We start from the raw sequence: 27,993 nt of genomic DNA on the forward strand, positions 1-27,993 counted from the left end.
TCACTATTGCAGTATTAGCTTTCAGTTTCTCAAGAGCTTGCTTTTCCTCTTTCTTAATATTTGTAAACCTCTTCATATTTGCTATTTTCTCCACATGCTGAAATTCTGCTAAAACAAGATGCTTAAAAGAAGCCAGAACAGGATCTAGTGGCATTCATCATAATTTCCATTTAACTACAGACAGATCCTGATGGTCATATTCTTTATCTGAAAATAAAACTTTTAATTGCAACATGCTCAAAAACTTTTCAAATTCAATTCTCATTTGAAACAAATCTAATTGTTATGTAGGAACAAAAGACAGCTCTTAAGATAACAACTTTCATTCTTCTAAAGAGAGTGAATAATGTGACAAATTCACTACTACTGATTCATTTATTGATGAGAAAGTGTGATTGGTCGATTCTGATAGGGTAGAGGGGGTAGATGTTCAATCTATCTGGATAATCAGTCCCATGCTTTCCTCTTCATTGCCTGCTCCCTCTCCCTTTTCCCTGATGATCTCTTCCTCTTCATAAAACAAATCTGAGTCTGATGAAGAACTGTCCAATGAGCTTCTACCTTCTTCATCAAATGGAAGACCCACTGGATCCCTCTTAACATCTAACCAAGGGTAAACCAACTTTGCTTCATAATCCTTTTCATCTCTTTGTAATTTCTTCACTTTTAATTTTTGTAGGTCAGAATGAAATTGATCAATTTTATATTAAGTTCCAACACATCGAGCATTCTGTTGAACTCATTTTTAATTATTGCTGAAACATCTTTGGTTTTATCAATTATCAGAACCATCAAATCTAGTTAGCATTTGTTCAGAAGTCTGCATCATCTAAGAATAGCTGAGGTTCCTTCACTATTCTTAAACCTCTTGGTATCAGTTTTTTTAACAATACTCTATCAGAGTGGCTCCATGAAGTTCAGTCTTAACTAATCTCTTCATTGTATTGGATAAGGCCGTTCATGAAATACTAGATCCCAATGTTGGATCTAACTGTAGGAGAGAAGTTCCTTTCAGTATGTCAGAGACGTGTTCAGTTGAGAAACTGTGCCCTGATTTCCAGGACTGTGAGGCCATATTTCAAATTATCCCAGGTGATTAGAATCCTTTATAACAAAACAACAGGTGTGGAAACACAACTTCCACACCCATTGTTTTGTTATAGAGTATTGCTATTGTTTGAACATTTTATGTTATTTTGTTTTGTTGTTTTTTAGTTTTTAATTGTTTAGCTTATAACATAGCATGTTTTTTAGGATTATGTATGTTTTTAGTGTGATCCTCTTAGGTTTATGTGGAATACAAATTAATAAAACATAAAGCATTAGCCATATCATTAAAATAATCTATGGTACTTGAAAATTAGAGGTCACCGATGTAACACCAGTTTGAAAAAGGGAGGACCAGGAAACTATAACCCACTAAAGCTGTGTCAAGTAAAGTGGTAGAAACTATTATAATGAACCAATTACTGAACACACAGACAGACATGGTTTAATGGGACAGAGTCAACATGGAATTATCCAAGGAAAGTCTTGCCTCAGCAATCTGCTACATTTTCTGACAGCATAAATAAACATGTGAATAAATGGGACTCCGCTGATATAATGTATCTGGACTTTCTGAAAGAAATGAAGGGAAAGTGAGCAATCAAGCAGGTACAAAGTTATCATACCAGAAGGGAAATTAGGCAGACTGAATGAGCTTTAAGTCCATTATTTGCTGTTATGTTTTATGTTTCAGTGATAAAACATTGCCAATTGAATGTTTATTGTAGTTTGGTATATTTACAAATGGCAGGTGGTTATATTTGGTCCTTTCAATTTCCATGTTATCTTCTTTAATTTTATACATCCTAGTGTACACTTCCCAATTTATATTGAAATGTGTTCTTAATTTTGTATTGAAAAGTTTCTCAGTTCAAAAGTTAATTGAAAAGTGATTATTGTTGTAAAGTCATTTGTCAAAATTAAACAGGCTCATTAATCCACAATTAATCTTCTTAAACTTTGAACATTTGTTTTTTTTTAACTATCTAACACATAATGAGCCTCATTAATTTTTCTAGCTTGTGAGTTTTATTGTAAAATGAGCTAAAAATATTACCTGTGGAAAGCTGGGCATTGGAAAACATGGTAGATGTTCTATTCTTTTGATGCAAATGAACTGAGCTAGCTATATTTCTGAAATATGAGTTTGTTTGTTTTTTGCATCGCTGCTTCTAAAACAGAAGTGAATTTACTGGAACATTAATGTTTATGACGTGGTAGCTTATATGGCTTGAATTATTTGCTCTTTGCATAAGTCTGCCTTATGGTTGTAGTCTTCTGTATAACAACACAACACAATTAGGCCAAGAATTGGAAGGTTTCGGTATGCCCAGGAACCTTGAGATGATATGAGTTTGTTCATTAGGTGTAAAGTATAAGTATTTGAATTTTTCAGGCAGTCTTACAGAATGCCATTGGGCATAGTCAATTGTGTTAATGACTTTTTAAGAATATTATGTCTCAATTTTTAAACTCCATGGTTGGCATTTCTAATAAATGCCAACCACAACATTTAAATGTATTTTCAAATATTCAGCATTGGATATCAGCACTGAATATTCGGGTATGCCGCAATCCATTAGCGTTATCCAGTAACAGCAATGTTCAGTGCTGCGTCATGAATAACTATTTGGACAACTTACGACAACAATTTTTCTATCCTAGGTTGTCCAGATGGTTACTCAGATAGGGTTGGTGAAAATCACCATTATCCAGGTAATTTTCTGCTCTGCCCTCACCCCACTCTTGGATTACCCCAGCACTATCTAGATGGACACTAGAGCAGTCTCCAGTGATTTTCTAGTGCCATTTTCTGGATAATGCTGCTGAAAACCAATGGAGACCTTGGCTAGCAGCATTTATCTGGGTATCTTGCTTTTGAATATCATGCCATTAATATTTATTGTGACTAAGAGGGGCATAATCGAACGGCGCCGGCCAAATAGCTGGCCAGCCATCTTCGGGGCCGGTGCCGTAAGTGGGCGGAGCCAACTGTATTTTCCAAAAAGATGGCCGGCCATCTTTTTCTTCGCTAATACAGTGGGGCCGGCCAAATGTCAGAGTTCGCCGAGTTTGAGGTGGCCGGCATCGGTTTTCAGCCATAATGGAAAATAATGCCGGCGATCTCAGCATTTGTAGTGCAATGGCCCCCCTCACATGCCAGGACACCAACCAGGCACCCTAGGGGGCACTTCTAAAAATTAAAAAAAAAATAGCTCCCAAATGCATAGCTCCCTTACCTTGGGTGCTGAGCCCCCCCCCCCCCGAACCCCCCAAAACCCACTCCCCACAACTCTACACCATTACCATAGCCCTAAGGGGTGAAGGGGGGCATCTACATGTGGGTACAGTGGGTTTTGGGTGGGTTTTGGAGGGCTCCCATTTACCACCACAAGTGTAATAGGTAGGGGGGGATGGACCTGAGTCCACCTGTCTGAAGTGCACTGCACTTCTCCAGGGACTTGCATACTGTTATCAGGGAGCTGGGTATCACATTTGAGGCTGGCATAGAGGCTGGCAAAAAATTTTGTTTTTTTTTGGGTGGGAGGGGGGTGGTGACCACTGGGGGAGTAAGGAGAGGTGATACCCGATGCCCTCCAGTAGTCATCTGGTCAGTTGGGGCCCCTTTTTGAAGCTTGGTCATGAAAAAAGGGACCAAGTAAAGCCGGCGAAATGCTTGTCAAGCCTGGCTTTTTTTTTTTTCCATTATCAGGCGAAGCCAGCCATCTCGTGAGCATGACCCCATCCCACCCCCATCCCGCCTTCACTACCCTACCGACATGCCCCCTTGATATTTCACTGGCTCCGCGATGGAAAGTTGAATCCGGCCAAAATCGGCTTTCGATTATACCGATTTGGCCGGGTTCAGGAGATCGCCGGCCATCTCCCGATTTGTGTCAGAAGATGGCCGGCGATCACTTTCGAAAATGAGCTGGTAAGCCTTTTTATTTTTCCTGAAGTATAGCTGAAAGCAGTAGGGTAGAAAGTAGAGGCGGTCATCAGAATAGAGAAAGAAAACTAGGGATGCGCATCCACTTGTTTTGCTTTTTTAAATTCATCTGCATAATTTTTTTACGTGCATAAATGTGTTTTTATGCACAAATGGCTTTTTTACTAAGCTGCGGTAAGCACTAATGTTCACCATCTGTGTGTGCTAACTGCATCATAATTATTTAAAAACAAATTTGGTAGAGGATCTGTCAGGGGTGGAGAATGGGCATGGATATGCTATTCAGCTAGCACACATTAGAGGGAAAGGGATTTGATAACTTCCTACCTAAGTTATATGTGATCTTGATAAAGTTAGGTGTCAAATGATATTTTTTATTAGGTATCATTAAACTGGGGTTATTAGTAAACTAACATGTCTTAACAGCGGACCATATCTATAAAGCCCCTCCTTATTTACAAATCCTGTTGGTAAACTGGGGACATGACTTCCCTTCCGCTGTTCTCTCAGGTAAAATTTCTATAGAGACCAAGCATTTCTGACTCATATGCAATATTATTCCCATTTGTTTAGTGCTACCAAGCATAATACAGCATTTTACAGACAGATATAGTAGACAGCTCCGCTTCTTAGAGCTTGTAATATAATAACAGACATCAATGAATGATAAAGCAATGCTTAATGTTTAATTAAAACTTTTTATGTCACCTAATCTATCAAGATATAGGTCTAGGCAGTTCACATTTAAAATTAGCATAGGGATAAAATGAAAAGAACACCATTATCAGATAGTACAGAAACAACCAATCAGAGATCCATGCATCCCTTAAAAAAAAAGCAAATTCTTTTCAGGGTCTAGGGCCCTTTGAGGGTTGGGCTAGTTGGAGGGCTTGGGCCTTTTGAGGGTGCTGAAAGAGTGACTGCAGCTCTTGGGGGTGTGGCTAAACCAGAGGGGGTCTGCCTTGCTGGCCTGAGAGCATCTGGTTATGGTTTTGTGGCCCAATGCTCCTGGGCTGCTGGAATAATTCTGCTTGCATTGCATCTCACAAATAGTGTTATTTTTTTTACCATGGGAGTTAGCAATCTGTGGCCCTGAGAGACCAAAGGTTGAGGAATCCCATGGTAAATCGAGGTGCCTTATTTTAAGACATTGACAACTTTTCTACCTATTGTTTAACTACTATATTGCTCAATTTTTCACCTTGATCATAAAGTCTAACTTTAAATAGTAAATCTGACACCTGCTTGAAGTAGCCTAGTAATTAGAGCACCATTCTTGACTTCCAGAGGTGGCTGGTTCAAATCCTGCTGCTCCTCATGATCTTGGGCAAGTCACTTAACCCTCTATTGCCTAAGATATAAAATGAGATTGTGAGCCCTCCAGGGACAAAGAAATAACCAATGTACCTGAATGTAATTCTCATTGAGCTACTTCTGAAAAATGTGTGAGCAAAATCCAAATAAATAAAATTATTTGCAGTTTAAACAGTGCTGTCCTCATAATCTTCAACAGTTACTTCCAATTTTTGCTTCCTTTAATACACCATAGACCCAATATAACACGGTAGATGGGGTTCAAAGTTTTATACAACGTTGTGAGTCTGCATTATATCGGGTCTATATTACCCACACTGGGACCCACACCTTGGTTCAGTAAAACAATGCATGTTTCATTGATAAATCAAATAGACTTTATTTAAAATTGTATCCACACATTAAAATTGAATTTGGCCACAATACATAAAACATAGGCTAAAATTAACATCCTGCTTTAGTAAATGAGTCCAGACTCGACTGTTTGGTTGCTTCTTATTTCTTCCGTTTTGCAATTTCAATAATCTATTTCAAATGAAGAATATGAATCAAGTCCACATTTTCAGGTTGCAGCCACTAAGGAACAGTATCCATGGTCATCAATGCCAATGTAAGTTTTGGTGGTGAAGGTGAAGAGTCATTTTCATCACTGCTGTCCTGAGTTTAGTTTTCAGTTTGAGTTTGATGACTTAGGGCCCCTTTTTCCAAGCTGTGGCAAAAGGGGGCTGGTGCTGGCATCAGCGCATGTTTTACATGAGTGTGTGGCAAGTAAAGCACTTGCTGTGTGGTCATTTTGGGGGGAGCCCTTAATGCCACCCATTGAGGTGGCAGTAAGGGCTCCCACGATAACCTGGCAGTAACTGGGCAGCGTGTGGCATTGCCTGATTACCGCCGGGTACACTCCGGCACTACAAAATTAAATACATTTTTGTAGTGCCAGAAATGACGGTGCGCTAGAGGTGGGACATACCATCGGGCTGCTGCGGTAGCCCAGCGGTACTTCCTCTATAGCGAGTGGTAAGCCCACATTGGACTTACTGCTGCTCAGTAAAAGGAGCCTTTAAAGCATTCACTGCAATTGTCTGGTCATTTAGACGATCGTATGTAATAATATGTAGGGCACTCATCATCAATATGAATCTATTCCATCATATCCTCAATACCACACTGCATGAACTGTTCTTGAAATAAAGTACATAAGTACATAAGTACATAAGTAGTGCCATACTGGGAAAGACCAAAGGTCCATCTAGCCCAGCATCCTGTCACCGACAGTGGCCAATCCAGGTCAAGGGCACCTGGCACGCTCCCCAAACGTAAAAACATTCCAGACAAGTTATACCTAAAAATGAGGAATTTTTCCAGTCCATTTAATAGCGGTCTATGGACTTGTCCTTTAGGAATCTATCTAACCCCTTTTTAAACTCCGTCAAGCTAACCGCCCGTACCACGTTCTCCGGCAATGAATTCCAGAGTCTAATTACACGTTGGGTGAAGAAAAATTTTCTCCGATTCGTTTTAAATTTACCACACTGTAGCTTCAACTCATGCCCTCTAGTCCTAGTATTTTTGGATAGCGTGAACAGTCGCTTCACATCCACCCGATCCATTCCACTCATTATTTTATACACTTCTATCATATCTCCCCTCAGCCGTCTCTTCTCCAAGCTGAAAAGCCCTAGCCTTCTCAGCCTCTCTTCATAGGAAAGTCGTCCCATCCCCACTATCATTTTCGTCGCCCTTCGCTGTACCTTTTCCAATTCTACTATATCTTTTTTGAGATACGGAGACCAGTACTGAACACAATACTCCAGGTGCGGTCGCACCATGGAGCGATACAACGGCATTATAACATCCGCACACCTGGACTCCATACCCTTCTTAATAACACCCAACATTCTATTCGCTTTCCTAGCCGCAGCAGCACACTGAGCAGAAGGTTTCAGCGTATCATCGACGACGACACCCAGATCCCTTTCTTGATCCGTAACTCCTAACGCGGAACCGCTTTGTCTTCAGAATATGAATTACCTTCCGTTTCTCCTGTTTCTAGTGCAAACACTTCATGTAACCCTCTCTCCTAGCACTTTTCATTTGTAGATGCGGTTATTACATCCCATGCCCTTCCTGCTAGATCGAAGATACTTGCAAGTGTTGCAAGGCTCCTTTTTTCAGATGTTCAGTGATGGTTAATTCCTCATCAATGATAAGTTTTATTACATTTTTTTCTATAATGCATCTTGAATGTTGAAATGAAACCTTGATCCAAAGATTAAATCATGGAGGTGGTGCTTTTTGGCAAGTAACTGACCTTAATTTTCCCATCAAGGCTGATAACGGTTTCTTCCAAGGGATGGGTGGGGCAGTTGTCCAGTAGCAGAAGTGCTTTAGGTTCCAAGTTTTTCTTTCTTAAATTTGCACACATGGATGGCACAAAAAGTTTGTGAAATCACTCCGTAAAAATGTCAGCAGTCATCCATGCATTTTTACTGTGATGGTAAGAAAATGCAAGCATTTGCAAGTTTTTGTGGTGGAACCACCAGGAGAACCTCAATTTCCCTATGCACAGCGGTTTTACTTTGTGTGTGCTAGTCTTATTGACATACAACAGCATCATCACTCTGTCTTTCATCAATTTGAAAACCTGCACCTTTTCTTCCTCAGATTTACTGGCTAAGGTCTGCTCAGGAAGCATGCAATAGCAAAGTCCTGTCTCACTGCAATTGTAAATTTGCCCTGGAACATAACCTCATTCTTCAATGACAGCTTTTAACTTTGGTGGATAATCATCAGCCACCTGAGTTTTAAATTCATTCTCCTGAGCTTGTAGCCCATGCTGGTGGTCTAGTTCCTTTTTCAGTTTTTCTGCTTGACTCATGATTATTTCTCCAGAAATAGGTGTTCCTTCTGCTTGTTCTTGGGTAAACCCAGTGAACATGGCTTTATCCAGGGGGCTATCACTTGCTTGCTTTAGCCATTTTTGATGGAGATCCTCATCAGCATCAAAATCATTTGTGGCTTGCTATAAAATCACGTTTGTTTTGTCATCGATCCACCCCTGTAGAATGGACTTGCTGACACCCATACGTCTGCATATTTCTGCTTCCGTTTTTCCTGATTTTAACAGATGTAAAGCTTGTAGCTTTTCTTGTATTGAAAATGCTTTTCTTTTCTTTTCTTTTTTTAAAGAAATTTCCATGTTAGCCAGTACTGGTTTGGAACTAATTAGCTCACACTTGAAACACATAAAATATCTGGGGTCTAAGCTCTGACCACATTGTAACTGATGTCGTGTAATATCAACCGTATTATAATGGGTCTATGGTGTAGATCTCTTTAAAAAAATCTTATGTCTCAGCCCAGAGATATTTCAAGGATAGTGCTAGAAGCATTTGACTAATGAGTACTTAAGTAAATATCAGATGTGTTATTCTTTCCCATAAAAGAAAGATTTAGTGCATTAATATATTATCCTATATAGTATATTCCCAATATATAACCTTCAACCTGACATGAACTCTCATAATTTCTAAGCAATTAAGTTAGAATGCAATATGAATTGGTAAATGTGATCAAAGTTCATGACCTTGGCAAGCATTATGCCAACAGTCAAAAAGATGAATTTGAACCACCATTTCTATAAAGTATACTTAGGGCCTTTAATTTTCAATAATAATCAAAAGAGATTGATAACAACCCAACCCACACCCCACACCACCACATGAGGATATTGGGTTGATCAGTTTTACTGGAAAGTCTCAAATAGGAACCTGCCTCCTGGAAATCTAGAGACAATATTTAGCTACTGCCCATAGAGTTTGTGAGCAAAGGATGCTGCCAGATGACCACATCTATATAGCTTGACTTACTATTTGCCATCAGCACAACTCTGCACACCACATAATTATTGATGTATTATCAATTAATTTACTTTTATTTTGGGTCAGGTTTAGTATGGTTGAGGCTACCTTAGGTGGGGTTTTTTTAATATAATATTAAAATCAGTGATTTATGTTTTCTGAGTATGAATATTGTATTTCTATTTATTATTTCTATATATCATGTTTCTTAAATATGTTATTGTAGTACATTTTTCCATTCTGCTTTGGGATATACTAAGATCTTCAGGTATCAGCACTAAATATAGGTGCATGAGTGACTAAGAACGCGCCACCCTAACTTATGCAAGTCCTGGCTGATGTTCAGCTAGGATCTGCTTAAGACACTTATGTGGGTCCCTGCTGAACATCAGCTAGTTCAAGATACTGTACCAGTCCAATCACCCCAACCCCCTTACTATGAACCCCCTTTGATCCCCAACCCCTTTCCCCAGATCCATCTGTAAAGTAGGAGCCCCTTCATAATCTCATGCTGCATCTCTCCCCTCCCCAGAACCCTCCTTCACCCCACTTTCTCAGAAGAGCTCCCTGGTGTCTAATGGGATAGGGCTGGAGAAGTCCCCTTTACTCTCTGCCCTTTTAGCTCCAAGCTATAAATAACAGCACCCATAGTGGTAGTCTTGATGAAGCCCCCTATAGTAAACTGAACAAAAAGCTTATTTTTTGGAAATCCTGGCAAGATTGTGGGATTTGATCTACAACACATTTGATGAATGGTAATAGATATAAACGTTTTCCTGATTTGCAAACTCAGCTTAATCTTCCATCTAGCTTCCATTATCAATATCTGCAGTTAATTTATTGTTTACAAGCCAGCAAATTTAAATCTTACTTACGACTGGAACACAGAGACTTCTTGTCTCTCCATTAGACCTTTTAGACATGAAGCATCTCGATTTTATTTTATACATAACACTTGTCTAGGTGTAGATAAGATGTGGGAAGGCAAAACTGATTGATCACTCACTCTTCAACAATGGCAAACCTTCTGGAGCTCCTCTACTCGAGTATCACAATTTACCTATATTATAAGATCACTTTTTCTTCACTCATAGAATGTACTGGAAACCTATAAACATTTCTATGGCTATTTTATGTTGGTCTTATAGAAGAAAAACATTTTCACACTTTGACCTTTTTTTTTTGTTTGCCCCAGCTTGCAATCATACTTGCTTAGTGTTTGACAGTATATTTGTTTAACATTGCAACTGATGTGCTTCTCTCATACCGAGTGACAGTATTTAAACCTCTTAGGAAATGTAAGCTGAGTTCCCCTGTGTTACTTGCTTTAGCTCTAAAGCACATCATTAATACTTGGAAAGATAATTCCAGTTTGACAGTTTATGAGTGGCGAAATTATGTGTATTTAATTGCCAGGTATGAGCAAGTTTCAGCAGATAGCAAGGGAACATTACAGTCATTTCTTGGTATGTGGTCTCCTGTAACTAATTGTGGGCTGCTGGAAAGTGCATTCTCCTTTGATGCAGCTGTCTGTGAAACTAGGAAACCCTGTTGGGTGTATGCTTGACTGTCAATATGGCCTGCTGCCATTATTGGAGAGATGGACAGCAAATTGATAGAATGAAGGCTCTCTTTGTATAAGTTCCTCCATCAGATAAGTGGAACTATTATTATTATTGGCATAGCTTTTTGAACTACTCTGGTGTCAGTGTCTCTGGGACTGTAATAAGATGTGTGGAGTTTTTTTGGGAGACCTGTGATGGTTCAGCAGCATATTCTTCATTTTCTTTTTACTGACTTATGTTTTGCTAAGGACTTTCTTTTTTCTCCACATTTTTTGACATTGTTAATCAGAACAGTTTTGAAGTGCTCTCTCATTCACTTTAGGGTCTTTTTACTAAGCTGCAGCAAAAGGGGGCCTGCACTGACATCAGTGCGTGTTTTTGATGCACGCTGAGTTCCCTTTTAGTGCAGCAGGTAAAAGGCAGGGTTTTTTTTTTTTTAAAGAAATGGCTGTGCACGGCTATTTCTGGGGTAGCACTTACCACCATCCATTGAGTTGGTAGTAAGGGCTCCTGCGCTAACCCAGTGGTAATCGGGCAGCACACTGTACTGCCCGATTACTTCCAGGTAAACACTGGCGCTACAAAAATTAAAATATTTTTGTAGCGCTGGAAATAGTGCATGCTGGGAGTGGGGACTACCGATGGGCTGCTGTGGAAGCCTGGTGGAACTTCCAGTTTAGCAAGCAGTAAACCCGTGTTGGGCTTACCACCGCTTAGTAAAAGACTCCCTGTATTTTAAATTTTTTTACTGTGCTTTGACTAATTTTGTTGTATCATTATGAGCTTGTATTCATCTGTTTTTCATCATATAATTTCCATATGCCTGCCATGTTCTTCTGTTGGTTGTTGTTTTTATTGAAAAGTCTCAATAAGGTCTGTTGGATGAAAAACAACAAATTCTTACTTATTAAAGATGAAAGAAACATGCTTAATATCAATATTCAACCAGTGTAACCACAGCATTTAAAATAAAACATGTGTATTCAGCACTGCTATCCAGAGAGAAGCACTTAATATATGTACAGAGTGCTGACTGCTGTCAATGCTACCAGCTTTGGCTATATTCAGCCACTGTCCATATAGCTATATAGTTTAATGTAGGACAACCTTTCTGTTGCCCTAAATTAAACCACATAGCTATAGAAATAGTGGCTTAATGTCAATACTCAGCCCTTGCTCCACTCCAACATTGTACCAATATTGTTGGGGCAGTCTGTAAGAGTTTTCAGTGTCACTATCCATATAATCCTGAAAAAAAGTCCATGCATAAGAGACTTAACTACATAATGGTGGCCACTGTCCCCCAGATTCTATAAACTGTGACTAACGTTGTGTGTGCATATCTGCAGGTATAGCCAATTTGTGCATGCAATATAATAGTTTAATAAGCTAATCAACACTGATAATTAGTCATTAACAAGCAATTATTGACACTAATTGGAATTTACACATGTATCTTTCTAAGTGTATTCTGTAAAACTAGTAAAAAAGGCCGTTTCTGACACAAATGAAACGGGCGCTAGCAAGGTTTTCCTTGGAGTGTGTATGTTTGGGAGAGTGTATGTGAGAGTGACTGAGAGTCAGAGTGAAAGTGTGAGTGTGTGTGTGTGAGAGAGAGAGTGAGTCTGGGTGTGAGTGTGTTTGTGAGAGAGTGTGTGTGTGAGAATGAGAGTGTGTGCAAGTGTGTATGTGAGACACAGTGTGAGAGAGAGTGTGGGTGTGTGGGCGAGAGAGAGAGTGTGTGTGAGACACAGATTCTCTGTGAGAGTGAGTGTATGAGACCAAGCGAGTGTGTGAGTGACTGTGTGGCACATAGAGAGTGAATGTGATACAGTGTGAGACAGAGTGTGTGAGAGTGAGAGTCAGAAAGACATTGTATATGAGAGAGAGAGTGTGAGCCCTGCCCTCCCAATCCATGCCCATCTGTCCCCTGCCCCCTCCATTCATCCTTTTCCAGCAATTCCCCTCTCTCCCTGACCCCTGCCCTCCCAATCCATGCCCATCCATGCTCCTCTGTCACCTGCCCCCTCCATTCATCCCTATCCAGCAATTCCCCTCTCTCGCTGAGCCCTGCCCTGCAATCCATATCCATCCATGCCCATCTGTCCCCTCCATTCATCCCTATCCAGCAATTCCCCTCTCCCTGAGCCCTGCCCTCCCAATCCATGCCCATCCATGCTCCTATGTCCCCTGCCCCCTCCATTCATCCCTTTCCAGCAATTCCCCTCTCTCCCTGAGCCCTGCCCTCCCAATCCATGCCCATCCATGCTCCTCTGTCTCCTGTCGCCTCCATTCATCCTTTTCCAGCAAGTCCCCTCTCTCCCTTCCATGACCCCCCCTCGTATCCATGCTCCTCTCTCTCCCATGTCCCAGCCTGGCCCGCCCTCTTCTCCCCCCCCCCTTCGCATCCATGCCCCCCCTTCGCATCCATGCTGTTGTTTCTCCCCTGCCCTCCCGCTCCCATTGTTCAACTTTACTGCCCACCCTCTTCTCTCCCCCCAACATCCCTTTTTTTTTTTCTTCTTTTTAAATTTACCTCCATGGCGGTTCCGGCAGCGCAGCGTCAGGGAAGGAGGCGGCGCTCCTGACGTCTAGCCTTCCCTTCGCTGTGTTCCGCCTTCTTCTGACGTCATCCTTGACGTCAGAAGAAGGCGGAACACAGCGAAGGGAAGGCTAGAGACGTTGGGAGCGCCGCCTCCTTCCCTGACGCTGCGCTGCCGGAATTGTTTGGTTTTTTTTCCGCCCTCGACGTCATGACATTTGACGCGAGGGCGGGGCAGAGACAGCTGGCTGGCTTCACACCACGAATCCACGAACCCTACAGGGAGTGTTTGAGTGGCTTCAGAACGTTGTCTTCAGAACGTTCACGGTGCGTTTTATTATATTAGATGGTGCATATAAATTCTACTGTGCAGATCACAAAAGGGGCGTGACCATGGGAGGGGTATGGACGGGTCATGGGTGTTCCTGAAAATTGCACATGCTGTTACAGAATATGCCCGATTTGCGCCTAAATAAGACATGGGCATTTACATCAGGTTTTAGGTGGTCTAAATGAATGCGCCTAAACTTTAGTTGCAGGACAACTGCTATGTGTATTCTCTAAACTGTGCCTAACTTTAGGCAACGTTTATAGAATACCATCTGCTTGGTCAGAGCAGACATTGAAAGGCTGGCAGAAAATAGGAAGCTATCAAATTAGGTAACACAATAATAATGGGTGGTTTCAATTACCAGAACAGCAAAAATACACTGTTCAGTATGATATGGAGCACCCTTCTCACTTCCATGTTTTTATATCAAAGCAGTAGAAAAGTACAGTACCAGAAATGGTATTCAGAGGTTATGATGTGGAGGAACTGCAAGAAATCACAATGGATCTGAATATAGAGTGTGAAAGTCAGATAGGAGTGTAAGATATTCCAACAGAATAATCAGGAGTTCATTGGTTATTATTGTTCTATTCCCCAAAATTCACTAAATCTATCAAGGTCATTTGTGTCTGGTAAATAAAACACCTACTCCTAGGTAATGTTAAAAGTTATTTTACCAATTAGAGTGGTCCACTATTGTAACCCACTTTTACTTATTGAATGGCATTGCCCAGTTCAGCGGAAAAATTGGTATGAACTAGGGACCCCAGCTATCCAGTATCTGATTTTTTTGTTCAAGTGTCTATGTGCATGTGTGTATGGATGACAAAATAAAAAAAAAAGAATATCAGAAAGAGGAGAATCATTCCTGTCTTATCGCAAGAGTGGTCTACAGCTTAAAATGGACATCTCTGGCCATTCTAGGTGGTCCAAGTGGCAAGTATTAGGCACTCCCATGCATAAGAGCCCTGGCTCCGTCCCTAAACTGGGTTTTCTGCTCCCTAGGTTGACCATAGCTAGAGATACAGTGGAGGCTGTATTCACAGCTCCAGGAAGGAAGGAGTTCTGGTTGTATTCTAACCGGCACTTCCGGCACCTCAGCTGTAACTGTGTGCTCACCCCAAAATCAGGTGTTTGTAATCGGGCCTGGATGCGAGCACACTATAAGTTACCGGAAATGTGTTAGAATCACTATCCTCGTCTTCCACTCTCTAAGAATGGAAGAGGAAAATGAAACTAAATTTAGGATTCTCCCTTTTGGTCCCACACAACTCAATCAGTCACAGAGTTCTTTTCAATGCAATAACTAGGTATTTATTTTAAATTCAACTTCAAAGTAAATTAAAGACAACTTACACAATTATACATTGTCCCACAATTTATGTACATAAATAACCCTTTTCTTTTAAAAAGAAATATAAACTCGCTTCTTTTCTCTTTCCAGGTATTCTTACAGCAGAACCAGAACAGACATCAGATAAGTATAATGTTTTTGTTTTCACTAAATCTTTCCCCTGTTAACAATTCTTTGTACTCTCCCAAAAGATGTTTCTCCAGAATTTGATACTTTGTGTTCCCCTTTATGTTTTGCAGGAAATGTCACCTTTTCTTCCCCCCCCCCCCCCCCCCCCCCCCTTCAGGAACAGGTAAGTATTTGATTTGGATTTTTTTCTCTTCTCTCTTTCCCCTTTTTTTCCCTTTTAAGGTAAGTAACCCCCACTTTCCCCTTGATACTCAGTCCCAGTATCTCAGTCACTTAGCTATCGGTGTATCAATTCCTTTGATTCCAAGCATGCCGGTGAAATCTTTCTTGCGCCGGGGCCCTTGTAGATTTTCTTAAATGCACAGCTGGTCTTCCTCCTAAACCTCCCCTCAAAACCAAAATAAATGGAGAGAAAACCCTGTCTGCTCTGGGTAACGGCAGAAATTCTGCCTGCTAGGACGGTTTTACACTGTGGTTTCTCTGATTATTAAAATTAAAATAAGTATAGTTTGTCCCTATCTCTCAAGTCTTCTCCTTTTCTAACTATTTTTTCTTTCCCTAACTAACACTAGTGTAATAGTGTTGGCCGGTCTTAGGCACTTTCACTACTCTTTCACAATACTTTATATCACTTTACATTCCATTCATACTTCTATATTGTTTTCTAACCACTTCAGTAATTTAACACTTAACTCCTAAAAAAAACTATTTTAAATTCCAAAAATTCCTTAACTATTACACCCCTACTATATTCCCAAACACCCCCTTATATAACTCACACCCTGCACCCCTTACAAACCCAATTACTATTAATCCTATTTCCTAAACTTAATAAATTTTAACCAAACTTCCCCACTAAACCACTATAACCCCCTCAATAATACACTATTCTCTAATTATGTTTTCCTTCAAAATTTCTCAAATTTCCTCCACTTTTACTCTTCAAACACCTTCCACTCTCTCCCCTCACACACCACACACCTCTCTCCTTGACTGACCAACACCTTCCGACCAACTGCCTCAACCACCGTTTCCAGGGAGACCAGCGCTGGCTTGCCATTCCGAGACCAGCTCAGCCAATCACTATCCCTTTTAAACATTCCAAGCTGGCTGAGCTGACCTGCGGAATGTTGACCAGCGCTGCTACAGCTCCATTTTAAAAAATAAAACCCCATAGACTTTAATGGAAAATCATACTAATTAACTAAAATCACCTTAAAATTTTCTCAAATCACTCCAAACTTCACCCAAAAATTAAACTCCCCATTCCCTATCCATCCCTGTTTTCCAATTTTAAAAATCCCAAATTCTGACATCCGCCTTCAAACAAACTATCCCAGACCCCTCTAAAATTCCCAAATCCAATTAAAAACTATCCCAAAAATTTCAAACTTCCCTCCCGGACCTACCCTGTCGAATTTAAAAAATTAACCCTTTCCTAACCCTATAAAACCCACTCCTGTCAAAAACTCCTATTTAAAAAACAAAAATTAAAAAACTAAAGTACTACAAAAATCCTAAAAAATTCCCTAACCCCAAAACCAAAAACAGAATTTAAATTAAACAAATCCCTGATTTTTTAAAAATAAAAAACCAAATTTACACATTTTAAAAATAAATACATTAAAATTTCGGGTCAAAAGACCCCTTACCTTGACCGGGATTTTCCCCTCAGACAACCCCTGCCTTCAGTTCCGGTCCTCGCTGTCTTCCCGCAAAAACGGAGGCAAAAATAAAAAAGCTCCGAAGCCGGGCCCAAAATTTAGGCCCCGGCTTCGGCCTAAACGCGAAAACGCGCGTTCGCGATGTGTGCATGAGGCGCGCCGCCGTCTGCAAATCGCCGGCCATCTTCCCGACTCCCAAAACACACCCCGAAGCCTCGAACTGCCCGGGACGCTTCCTCGACGCCCCCGCCTCCGCGACGGCCCCACAAAACGGCCCCAACCAACCAGCGCCCCGGAACGACGGCGCCACTCCCCCTCTTCGGCCCCGGGAACTCACTCGTCCCCGGAAGCCAAAAATCATGGTGCTGCCTGGCCCCAAGCAGCGCTGGCTTGCTGCCACTGCCGCCGGCCCAAAAACGAGGCCGAACTCCATCGGGAGCCTCCGGCAGCGCTCCCCTCACTCTTCCCGGCCCCTTCCTGGGCCCGAACATCTCTTCACTCCCGGGGGCAAGCGCAAACACCCCCAGGAGACAGAAAAACGTTGTGCTGCCCTCTGCAACCCCCAACAGCCCCCAGGTAAGTATCAAATGTATTTTTTTCGCTAAACCTAAACCCCCTGTTACAGTATCTTGTGAACCTGGTGACAAGATTCAAGGCCATTGATAACAAGGTTCCAGAAGGTCACCTGATGTATGACCACTGGCTGTGTGAGCAGCCATTGCAAAATCTAGTCTAGATGGTAGTTATGAATGAAGACTCATGGTAGCAGATCCCAGGCCTGGTTCCAAGTGAACTGGAAGTAAAAAGAAGCAGTATATAACAGCTGGGTCAAAAATAGTTTGGAAACTACTATGAAGTCTCTTGAAACTGTATCAGTTCTTTCATGAGGAAAGAAAACCTATTAAGCAAAGACTCCTCTGTCATAGTCAAAGCTCAAGGTATCTTAAAATTATTTTTCCTCCACAAAGGAATTTTGTGATAACTATTTATAACTTATACCAATTCTTCAAAGAGGGGCAGATTGGATCTTCCAGGGAGTAAGGAGATAATAATTGAACTTTCTGTAACAGATCTACTGCAATTTAGTATCTGTTGATGAAAAAGTTTTGAACAGCTCCACCTTATGTGAAGAAAAGAAACCAAAGTTTTTCTTTCATTCTTTTTTTTTTTTAACAAAAGGGTCCGTTTACTAAGTTGCAGTATGTTTTTGTACTTACCATGCTTTAACAGCAAGAACTAATGTGTGCTAAGTGTAAAGGTCATGCTTTAGCTATGAGAGTGTGCCTAGCATATACCCTGCAGTTATTGCCCACAAATGTTCTTTAACACACTAAGGTGCTCATTATCAAAGCACATAGATGCCTCAAAATGCCTAGAAACAGTCCATCTGCTAAAAATGTCCAAATCCCAGATTATGGAATGTCAGAATTTGGATTTTTCACACTGCAGTTTATCCAAATAGCAAGGATGCATGTTTTGGGTGGGATTAAAGAGGTCCCAAAAGTAGGACACAACAGTACTACTACTACTATTACTACTACTATTTAGCATTTCTATAGCGCTACAAGGCGTATGCAGCGCTGCACAAACATAGAAGAAAGACAGTCCCTGCTCAAAGAGCTTACAATCTAATAGACAAAAAAGTGGAAAAAAAAAAGTCCAAAGTCTAAAAAGAAGGACCTTTTTATCTATATGAGTTTGTCATGTCCCAGTTACAAAAAGGTGTTCCGATTAAACATCTGGCCACTGGAGGGATTAAGGCAGTGGTTCCCAAACCACTGCATGCAAATGTCTCTCATGAATATTCATTGTGGGTATCCTGAAAACCTGACTGGCTGGGGTGCCTCCAGGACCAGGTTTGGAAACCACTGGATTAAGGTATGACCCCACTTTAATCCTCCAGTGGTTGCTGTTCCCTCCCTCTCCCCTGAAAGCAAAATTGGAAAGGACAATCTGGCTTTATATCAGCTGCAGGTATTGTGGCCATTCTGAACAGAGTACCAAACAGGTCAGGAGTGTGACCTAATGCTTAGTGCAGTGGATTGTAAACCAAGGGACACAGGTTCAAATCCTACTGTGACTTTATTATTCATTTTTCCTTGGGCTCCCTCCAATAACAGAAAAAATACTTACTGTACCTAAAGATGTAAGAAACCTGCAAGTCTGAAGGCTATTAAAAGTGGTGTACATTCCAGAACAGTACACATTTTTCTGTTCCTGGAGGGACTGAATTTACAAACAAAATAAGAGCTACAGTAGGATTTGAACCTATGTCCCTTGGTTTACAGTGCAGAACATTAACCACTAGGCTACTCATTTATTCTGCAAGGGTATCTGTGTGAATATTTTCATAAGAATGCTGCCAGACAGGGCCGGTGGTAGTTCCGGGCTGCCATGTGGCAACCCTTTAGTAAAGGAACCCCACAATAACCTAAATTTCTAAGCATATTTAGAACAAACAAACATACGTTTTAAAAATCTTCAATCAAAAAAAAGACATATTTCAAAAACAAATGTAATTTATGCATTTCATTCCCTGTGGTAAAAATGTACAAGTCTCTTTTAATTTACAAAAAAAAAATGAAGAAGAATCTAATTCCATATTTAACCCATTATGACTGTATTTTATTTAATTTCCTGAAGTAACCTATGGTCAACATCACCAACTCTCCAATAAGGTTTCATTTTGTAAATAACAAAAAAAATGCAAGTCCTCAGATTTATGTTGCATTTTCCACATATGTTCTACAGATGGTTTATCTACAGCTTTTCTTTTAATTGCACTTTTCTGCACTATAATTCTTTTATTAAGTGCTCATCAGGTTTTGCCTATATAAATGAGCTTGCAGGGGCAAATGACTATGTAGATCACTCTCTCCATTTTACAATTAGAAAAATGCCTTAGCTCATACCTTTCCCCGGTCTGCAGATGTTCAAAGTATTTTGTCTTCAAATTAACAGAACTGAGCAATTATGGCATGGAAAATGTCCCCAAACAACTTCTTCTCTTCTCTTTCTCCATGTACATTGGCAATGCTGAAGGTGTTAGGAAATCATTCAAATTTCTGCTCCTTTTAAAAGCAACTAGCAAATCTTTATCTGCAAATTCTGATATGGCGTGTATTATGTACCAGTGTTTTCTCAATATTTTAACATCAATTAAACCTCTAATGAATTGAGGAGGGCAGAGCACACCTGTGAGGATAGAGTAACCAAATAGGCAGACCAGGTGCACAAGAATTTCCTACGCACCCAGTCCAATCTGTTGTCCATAGATAAATGTTCCATGTTAAGCAATCTGTATATCTGATTCTGCCATAACATCAAAGTGGGTGGATCTGGCCAAATCCACTGCAACAAAATGCATTTTTTCACTACTAGAGTTGTCTTGCAGAGACACAGTGCAGAAAACTGAGTGCCCTCTTCCACCGCTGACAAATCATCTAGTAAACACATATTGGGGAATGGTACCCCAATTTCTATTATAAAGCATGATCAGTCCAAAACAGATGGATCCTAGGGCAGTCCCAAATACAGTGTCAATAGGAAGCATTAGCTGCATGGCATCTAAGACAAATGCCATCAGAAGGAAGACCCATTTTTGAGCTCTAGAGGGTGTATATACATTCTCATAAGAAATTTATAGTGAACTTTCTGCAACTGAACACTGTCCACCAAACGAGAACCGCTAGTTAACCTTTGAAGGCAAAAATCATGGGCCCACTGATCTACAGTCTTTTGAAGATGCAAGAGCTATAACTGACATTTCATGCTCCTATAATATCGGCCCACTAGGCCTTTACGAACAGCTGGAAGAGGCCATTTTTCATCAAAGGGTGATTCTGAAGTCTTTTGGGTGACAGTGTAACAGGGCACCAATATAATGACTTAATTGAAGATAAGCAGCTGGAACAAAGAGATATGTGGTTTGTATCATTTCATAGCGTAAAATTTGGATTTGTCCTCATCCAAGGCATGTTGCACAAGTGCTAGGCCTCTGTCAGCTCAAGACTGGAATCTGGAATCAGATACCCTGGGTGGAACGTCCAAACTTCCAACAATAGGTAGAAAGCAAGATGTAGTAGAGTGCAATCCAAATTTATACTGAATGGAAGCCAATGCCTAATGGATGGGGTGGAGTAGTAGATGGGTTCACAATCATGGTGAAAGCAGCTGCCTACTGGTATGAAGCAAATAGGCCGTTGAGAGTGGGCCCCCCAGATTTTGCTCAAAAGCATTTATGCTTTTTAAATGAGGTATTATGCCTATTGTAATTTATATGGATTGGCTTTTAATTTAATTGTAATTTTTATGCTGAGTTGTGACCTATGACCCCACCACAGTTAGCTCATAAAACAAGCATAGGAACAGCTGAGGCAGATTCACCACATTTGCAAGCTGTTGCTACATAGAGAAAAGTTATGTTCTCTAATAATTTCTTGATATAGAGTGATTCTTCACTAGTTATGCTTTGGCACTTTAGTTGTTTGGAATACCTCAGTATTGTATGGGGGATTTTTGAGCAAGCTGTATTTATACTTCTAATAATATATTTCGGGTCTTTTTTACAAAGCCACGCTAGCTATTCCTACGTGGCAAATGAGAGGAAGCTCATAGGAATTGAATGGGCTTCTTCTAATTTTCCATGCTGGGAATTGCTAGCGTGGTTTAGGAAAGAGGCCCTTTATTTGTTTCTAGGTGATATACTGGTACAAGAATCTTCTGTTGTTCTTCTGTTTTAAATTATATTTTTAAATTATATATGTTGCTGTTAATATTGAATTATGATTTTGTACATTTTAATTTTGTCTCCTATATAACTGTTTTGGCTCAGGACTATGGTTTATCTATTTATTTTTTCATGATTGTGTTTATGATTTTACTAATGGTTTTATTAAGTATTTATTAACAGTTTTAAAAGCCCCTGACACAGTCCTTGAGAGAGCAAACTATAGCTCTGTCAGGCTTTTAGGTATTTACGTGTTTTTAGCTTGGACATGGTAGAAAAAGTTGGACTTTGTTTTAATTATTATTATTATTAGCATTGGTATAGCGCTACCAGACGCACGCAGCGCTGAACACCTGACATAAAAAGACAGTCCCTGCTCAAAAGATCATCATCGATCTGCTGTTTTGCTGTATATTTTTGCTTACACCTTATTCTTGAAAATAAATTATTGTTTATTATTGTTCATTTAAATAAATTGTTGTTTTCCTTAGTTACGTGTTTGTAGTTTGTTAGTATATCCATATCTTATTAAGAGTTTAAGCTTAGAACAGCTTATTGGGAGGATCAATTTAAAATATCAGAGTGTTTTGTTTCATACATGTCTCTATCCTGCATTATCCATTAGCAGTCAGTGTGATTACTAGTTTACTTGTACAGGCTCCCAACAACAAAACTGAAAAATATGGTTTACAGTTCACTGGCATAGACATGCACTGCATAACTTGAGTACATAGAGCTCTAGAAGGAAAGGGAATTGGACTTGACATGCTGCCTTTCTCTGGTGACAATCAAAGCAGTTTACATATTACATACAAGGAGCTGCAGTGGGACTTGAACCCAGGCTACTTCTCCACATACACCTTCAAACTCTGTGACAAATATTCTAGTCCCATTTTCTGCAATGACTTAAATGTTAATAAAAAACATTTTTAAATTAATCCTATAGTATATAGGTAGCCAATGCAAACTTTTAAAAACAGGTGCTATATATTCTTTTCTAGAGACCCAACAAAATAAGCCTCTCTGCTGCATTACTTTTACAAATCCCTGGTAAAAAGTAGCCTGCAGTAGCTGGGCACATCTTTTTGGTGCACACTGGGCTACATTTTACCGCAGCTGGGAAAAAGGCCATTTTTTAATTGGCTGGGAAATGGGCGTGTGCAAAATTTTAAATTAGAGCACGTCTGTTTACGGCCTGAGCCCTTGCCACCAGCCATTGACCTAGCGGTAAGGGCTCACATGCTACCTGCACATTAGCCCTCCCGTGGCTTTGTAAAATGGCCACTTATTGCTGGTTGCAAAGATCTACAATGATTTTGTGTACACCTCAAAAACAAAACATGGGAATAATGCTGTTTGCAAGGTGGCTCTCAAGTAGCATTATTCTCTTGGCCCAGGATTCAGATACTTACGGTATTGGGATACTGCAGGTTGCCAAATCCCATGGGGCATCAAGTTGTGGTAAAGGGCAAACTTTTACCACACCTTGATGAATTGCTCCTCTAAGTTAATTAGACTAGATAGCAATTTACACATTTGCTGTATCTGCTCCTGGTTTCTGTTTAAAACAACCATAATAGATGGATATACATTTAAATTGTCAGACATATGGTAAAGTCAGATAATGCCTTATAATCCAGCATATATATATGTGATATTTGTGTTGTGAAAGAATGAAAAAGCTTTATTTAAAAACATAACAGAAAACCAAAACCAAGTGGTGGGATTTAGCTTCTTTCTTGCAGTATGATAATATGATGTAATGCTTAAGAAATAACAAGCGCAGCTTGTGTTAAATCACATTAAAGGGATAGGAAAATATCTATTGTATCAGAATGTAATTCACCTTGATCTACAAATAAAAGGGTGTGAGCTAAATCCAAATAACAAAAAACATATTTTCAAACTGTTGAAACTAATGCAGTCCGAGGGTAGTTTTGAGTTGTGAACTTTGCACCGTCACCAAAGTTAAATTCCATGTGTATCTTTACATTGAAATTTGCTGCAGAATATTTATTTAGTTTTTATTTGAAAACTTATATTCTTCTGCACAATCTGAAAGTTCTAGGTAGATTACAAATCATACATTCACAATATAGAAATCACATAATACATACAAAAATAGGGCCTTTCCAGCACTGCAAATACAATACAACATGCAAACTTGCATACATTTAAATTAGTCTACCACCCCCTCATATGTCTGTAGAAAAAAGAGTGGTTTAAATTCCTTTTCAAACTCTTTCACTTGCTTTTTCTATATAAATAACACGTGTAGAGCTGAAAATACAATCTATGCCTTAACACGCCCCTGGGAATGCCTTTTCTAAATAATGCTAAAAGTAAGTACATTGTGGAAGGATGCACAGACTTACAGACACATTGAGGAAAGGCAGATCTCACGCTACCCATATAAATCACTTTCAATATTACCCACTAAGATGGTTTACTGAGAGAGAGAGAGAGCAAGAGGGACCTCCCGAAGTCTCTTTTAAATTTAAAGCATTTTTTAAAAAGAGATTGTCTACCATACCCCACAAATAAAAGGATTATAGCAGTGAAAAAATGTGTTTGTTAATATTGTAGAGCTATCTGATATTACAACTAACAGAAACACTAAATCAGTGCTTTCCTATCTTTTTTTTGGCTGCGACCCCTTGATTTCAGCCAAATAAAATTGTAGGACCCTCTAGAGGTACAGAATAATGATGCACCTATGGTGATACCACCTAGGTTTTGTGACCCCATTTGAGGTCCCGATCCACAGTTTTGCAAGCTCTGCACTAAATACGCTTGACAAGGTGGTATTTGGTGGTGGAAGCATATCTTTATTTTTGATGTGTCACTAGTCACCATTTCCTATAGTAGGATCAACAATTTATACCACCACATAGATAGATGGATGTGAAAAAGATTAATACAATATAGAAACTAGATTAGAAAGGTGCAATCTATGGGGTACACACATTTTCCAAAGCCGTTCTTTAGCACCTACACATACCAAGGACAAAATCATTCACCATGTACTCTTGGTCCACTTTCTCCAGCCACAACCCACTAAGTCCAAGTCCAGACTTTCTCCTTGCTCTACCTCTCTCCACTTACTTTCCTCAAACTCCCCTATATCTTGAACGTATGCGATTTCAATTATATCATACTTTGTAACATTTTTTCTTTACTGCTAGTTTGCTCATTACAGTATTTTATCCATACGTTTTGAATGAAAATTTAATAAAATGACCTAGAATCAAATGTTATTCAATGCATTAGCTACTTAAAGCATCTATTTCTTAGCGATGGTGATTAGACTGTTTCCATTCTGACAAGAAATTAGCATAACCTAATTATTTAATTCAATAAAAGTACTCTGAAAGGTGTTTAGAAATAATGTTTTGTTGAATGTAATCTGCTTGGTTTTTCTAATACTGTAAGCTGTGTGTCTTTGTTATTTTCCTTGTCTCTTTACATAGAATTCATTGAATAAATCCCTGTGCCCTGTAACTAATTACTGGCATTTCTAGGTTCCTGCTGTGCAGATACACTTCTCTTTTCATAGCCTGCTGAAGACAAATGTGCATAAATTCTTTTGAATGAGAGATAAGTCATGAGAAAATGGTATTCAAGTGGACAAAGCAGCCCAGAAAGCCTATCAACAGTCTAGCCACATGATGGACCAAGAGATAAATCTAGCCTGCCAACACAACTGCGTGTTCTTGGCAAAACCCTCACTGCCGCTGTAGGAATTTCTTCCATATCTCTGCAGCTGGGTCTCTGAATTACCATTTAAGCTGAGGATGAAGTAGCAGAAAGGAAGAGGAAAATGTTTACTAGCTGGCCACATACTGCATTTTGGCCATTAAAATCATAACACTTACAGAGAAGGATGCACGACTGGATTTAATTTACTCACCTTTTTAAAAGCTAAGCTTACTTTGAGTTATAATTCATGTGATCTAATTATTTTCCTGAGCAAAATGGCTTATAGACTAAGAGCCAATTGAAAGTGAAATAACTTGCCCAAGGAATACAAGTGGAAGAAGTAGGATTTGAACCCTGGCTTCCCTTATTCTCAACCCTCTAACCATTAAGCTAGTCCTCTACTTCATCTTCAGTGTACATAGAGGAAAGAGAGGGAGAGAGAGGGAAGAAACAATTTTCAAACAGCATCCCATTTTATTTTCTCTCTCAAAATTTTGACTGATTATATTAGCCACCCATCTGTTTATCCCAACTGACTCTACACCACCCATTCTTGACCCTGGCTATATATCTGCACTCGATTCTTTGGCTACATGGTAAGCTGTATTGTAGAAAAGCTTTAGAATTCCATCTATGTTATTTGAATTTTCTAATGCATGCTCATTAGTTGTTGGATTCTATATAGATGCCTAGAGATATGTGCCGAAAACTAGGTGTATTCTATAACAGTGCACGTAACTTAACTGGCTTAACAAACTAATAAACATTTTTAACAGAACTTAACAAGCAATAATGAGCACTAATTGACAATAATTAGAATTTATGCACATAGGGCCCCTTATACAAAATGGTGGTAAGCAAAGCATGGACTTACCGCTTGCTAAAAGGGAAGTACCTCTGGGCTACAGCAGCAGCCCAGTGGTAGTTTCCACCCCCAGCATGAGTCATATCCAGCGCTACTAAAATAGTATTATTTTTGTAGCGCTGGTGTGTACCCAGTGGTAATTGGGCAGTGCCACGTGCTACCTGGTTACCACCAGGTTAGTGCAGGAGCTCTTACCATGACCTCAATGGATGGCAGTAAATGCGCCCCCCTGAAATAGCAGCGTGGCAACTACTTCATGGCCATTTCCTGAAAAAAGAAAGACCTTTCTTTTACCCACTACAGTAAAAGAGGGCCTCAGCGTGCGTCAAAAACACACACTGATGCCAGTGCAGGCCCCCTTTTGCCACAGCTTTGTAAAAGGGGCCCATAACTTGCTAAACAAATCTGTAACCATAATAATTGATATCTTTATCTTGTATCAGATATGTATATTGTTTCATGCTCAGTTTATTGTTCATATTTATATACTGGCTAACATTTTAGCCATTTGTGTTTTGTTTCATTGATAAAATTAAATAAAAATATTGGAACTGAAAAAAAAAAGATGGGAGAAAACATTTAGCAACTCAGGACCCTAGGCTTGCTTTTGTTCAATTTTCCTTTGAACATTTTTTTTTAATGGTCACGAAAGTACAACACACTGATCACAAAACATCTAGGAAATGGCCATTTTTGAAACAAAAATATACACATTTTTCTGGTTCAAAAATGGCCATGTTTACTACTTGATTTTTGGATGTTTTCAGCAAAAAATGTCCAAAATTGGATTGAGGCATCATATCAAAAATGCCCCTTCAATTGAACCTACTTTTGATAAAACTATGCTGTCTTGAATCCAGTAATCCATTGGGTTCCAGAAATGGAATTATCCTCCGTTTTAGCAGTGACTCCATTGATACACTCAAACTGAGGTTGGACTAACTGGCCTGTAGTTCTCAGCTTTCTTACTTCCTTTGTGGAGAGGGATGGTATTTACCTGTTGCAAGTCTTCTATAGAATCATTGAAAAAGTCAGACAATGGAGATGACAGAACGTCCTCAGTTCTCTTAATTCCTTCAGAGTATATGATCTGGCCATCCCTTTGGATTTTTTTGTTTTTTTTTTACTGTATGTTAGCTAGTTCCTTGTGAACACAATCTTATGACCTACCTCATTTTCATTTTACATTAGAAACTATTTTGTAAAATAAATTTTTTGAACAATACAGTCTTAAGCTTCTTCTTAGTTCAGTGCCCTGTTGTATTATCGCTAGTTCCACTCTAGATACTGCCACCTATGTGACTGCCTGCCCTGCTGTTGCCTACCCACCCTGCCCTATAGTATCACTGCTAGTGTTTATGTGTGATTATGCTTATTAAAACTTGATATACCATCTTTACTCATTGGAGACCAAAGTGGTTCACAAATAAAAGAAAAATTTGATTCTATATATGGCACTTAAAAAATCCATGTGGTAAACATGGTATATAAGAATATGCTTAGTTGATATCCCAGTGCTTAAAATTATATGCATCCATTTACACCAGTGCAAATGTGGCATAAATCCCTGCGTGTAGATTTATGCACACTGGGCTATAACAGCATGCATAAATTTGGGAATGCTAATAAAATGTCCATTTTTTGCCACACCCTTTTTGAATTGTGTGGTTTAGAATTTAGGCATAGTTCATTACAGAATCTGCTTACAGAGTAATGCACAAATTCTAATTGTTGCCAATTAGTGCTCATTATTGCTTGTTAAGTGCTGTTAAATACACTAATTGACTTTTTAAGCCAATTAAGTTACTTGTGTTGTTATAAAATACGTCTGGATTTCAGCGCAGATCTCTAGGTGCACTATATAGAATCCAATAGAAAATTTTTGAAATGGAATGCCAAAGATACAATTCATGTATACAGTAGAATAATAAAGAAAGTAGAAAG

This window comes from Microcaecilia unicolor, chromosome 5 (genome assembly GCF_901765095.1).
Source record: "Microcaecilia unicolor chromosome 5, aMicUni1.1, whole genome shotgun sequence".
Taxonomy (NCBI): domain Eukaryota; kingdom Metazoa; phylum Chordata; class Amphibia; order Gymnophiona; family Siphonopidae; genus Microcaecilia; species Microcaecilia unicolor.